The sequence below is a fragment of the Carassius gibelio genome, chromosome B22, assembly GCF_023724105.1.
Source record: "Carassius gibelio isolate Cgi1373 ecotype wild population from Czech Republic chromosome B22, carGib1.2-hapl.c, whole genome shotgun sequence".
Taxonomy (NCBI): domain Eukaryota; kingdom Metazoa; phylum Chordata; class Actinopteri; order Cypriniformes; family Cyprinidae; genus Carassius; species Carassius gibelio.
The window spans coordinates 44,420,098-44,422,597 of NC_068417.1; the positions used below are offsets into that span (position 1 = coordinate 44,420,098).

The 2,500-nt window shown below is 39.3% G+C and overlaps 1 long non-coding RNA gene and 2 other non-coding genes across 4 annotated transcripts in view; all 3 read left to right on the forward strand.

The window, feature by feature from the left end:
- The first annotated feature begins 229 nt into the window (after positions 1–229).
- On the forward strand, positions 230–348 carry LOC127998983 (5S ribosomal RNA). Its single transcript, XR_008171808.1, has one exon. It is a non-coding gene; the product is annotated as a 5S ribosomal RNA (ribosomal RNA).
- A 363-nt stretch (positions 349–711) lies between these two features.
- LOC128002599 (5S ribosomal RNA) lies at positions 712–830 on the forward strand. Its single transcript, XR_008175345.1, has one exon. It is a non-coding gene; the product is annotated as a 5S ribosomal RNA (ribosomal RNA).
- A 123-nt stretch (positions 831–953) lies between these two features.
- The window catches only part of LOC127987515 (uncharacterized), a 13,969-nt gene continuing 12,422 nt past the window's right edge, over positions 954–2,500 (forward strand). For both annotated transcript variants that reach the window (XR_008161232.1, XR_008161231.1), the window contains exon 1: positions 954–2,153. This is a non-coding gene — a long non-coding RNA (uncharacterized LOC127987515). The remainder of the gene's footprint in view (positions 2,154–2,500) is intronic.

Sequence of the window (2,500 nt, forward strand, 5' to 3'; positions counted from 1 at the left end):
TTTTGGAAAATTTCACGAATTATATAATAATCTTTCATTAAAAAAAAAAAAAAAGAGTCAATGCCCGATCTCTGAATCTTAACAGGTTTAGGTCTGGTTAGTACTTTTATGAGAGACTGCCTAGGAATACCAGGTGCTTTAAGCTTTTGGGTTTTCTTTCCTACTTATATAATGTACTGGCGATAAGATTGGCTGTTCTTTAAATAGTCCTCTCTTTGCAGCAGACTTCGCTTACAGCCATACCAACCTGGCTATGACCGATCTCGTCTGATCTCGGAAGCTAAGCAGGTTTGGGCCTGGTTAGTACTTGGATGGGAGACCGCCTGGGAATACCAGGTGCTGTAAGCTTTTTGGAAATTTTTCACTTAGTATATAATAATTTTGCCAAAAGATAGAGTCAATGCCGATCTCTGAATATTAGCAGGTTTGGGCCTGGTTAGTACATGGATGGGAGACTGCCTGGGAATACCAGGTGATTTAATCTTTTTGGAAAATTTCACGAATTATATAATAATCTTTCATTAAAAAAAAAAAAAGAGTCAATGCCCGATCTCTGAATCTTAACAGGTTTAGGTCTGGTTAGTACTTTTATGAGAGACTGCCTAGGAATACCAGGTGCTTTAAGCTTTTGGGTTTTCATTCCTACTTATATAATGTACTGGCGATAAGATTGGCTGGTCTTTAAATAGCCCTCTCTTTGCAGCAGACTTCGCTTACGGCCATACCAACCTGGCTATGCCCAATCTCGTCTGATCTCGGAAGCTAAGCAGGTTTGGGCCTGGTTAGTACTTGGATGGGAGACCGCCTGGGAGTACCAGGTGCTGTAAGCTTTTTGGAAATTTTTCACTTAGTATATACAGTATTGTTCAAAATAATAGCAGTACAATGTGACTAACCAGAATAATCAAGGTTTTTCGTATCTTTTTTTATTGCTACGTGGCAAACAAGTTACCAGTAGGTTCAGTAGATTCTCAGAAAACAAATGAGACCCAGCATTCATGATATGCACGCTCTTAAGGCTGTGCAATTGGGCAATTAGTTGAATTAGTTGAAAGGGGTGTGTTCAAAAAAATAGCAGTGTGGCATTCAATCACTGAGGTCATCAATTTTGTGAAGAAACAGGTGTGAATCAGGTGGCCCCTATTTAAGGATGAAGCCAACACTTGTTGAACATGCATTTGAAAGCTGAGGAAAATGGGTCGTTCAAGACATTGTTCAGAAGAACAGCGTACTTTGATTAAAAAGTTGATTAGAGAGGGGAAAACCTATAAAGAGGTGCAAAAAATGATAGGCTGTTCAGCTAAAATGATCTCCAATGCCTTAAAATGGAGAGCAAAACCAGAGAGACGTGGAAGAAAACGGAAGACAACTACAAAATGGATAGAAGAATAACCAGAATGGCAAAGGCTCAGCCAATGATCACCTCCAGGATGATCAAAGACAGTCTGGAGTTACCTGTAAGTACTGTGACAGTTAGAAGACGTCTGTGTGAAGCTAATCTATTTTCAAGAATCCCCCGCAAAGTCCCTCTGTTAAAAAAAAGGCATGTGCAGAAGAGGTTACAATTTGCCAAAGAACACATCAACTGGCCTAAAGAGAAATGGAGGAACATTTTGTGGACTGATGAGAGTAAAATTGTTCATTTTGGGTCCAAGGGCCACAGGCAGTTTGTGAGACGACCCCCAAACTCTGAATTCAAGCCACAGTACACAGTGAAGACAGTGAAGCATGGAGGTGCAAGCATCATGATATGGGCATGTTTCTCCTACTATGGTGTTGGGCCTATTTATCGCATACCAGGGATCATGGATCAGTTTGCATATGTTAAAATACTTGAAGAGGTCATGTTGCCCTATGCTGAAGAGGACATGCCCTTGAAATGGTTGTTTCAACAAGACAATGACCCAAAACACACTAGTAAACGGGCAAAGTCTTGGTTCCAAACCAACAAAATTAATGTTATGGAGTGGCCAGCCCAATCTCCAGACCTTAATCCAATTGAGAACTTGTGGGGTGATATCAAAAATGCTGTTTCTGAAGCAAAACCAAGAAATGTGAATGAATTGTGGAATGTTGTTAAAGAATCATGGAGTGGAATAACAGCTGAGAGGTGCCACAAGTTGGTTGACTCCATGCCACACAGATGTCAAGCAGTTTTAAAAAACTGTGGTCATACAACTAAATATTAGTTTAGTGATTCACAGGATTGCTAAATCCCAAAAAAAAAAAAATGTTTGTACAAAATAGTTTTGAGTTTGTACAGTCAAAGGTAGACACTGCTATTTTTTTGAACACACCCTTTTCAACTAATTGCCCAATTGCACAGCCTTAAGAGCGTGCATATCATGAATGCTGGGTCTTGTTTGTTTTCTGAGAATCTACTGAACCTACTGGTAACTTGTTTGCCACGTAGCAATAAAAAATATACTAAAAACCTTGATTATTCTGGTTAGTCACATTGTACTGCTATTATTTTGAACAATACTGTAATAATTTTGCC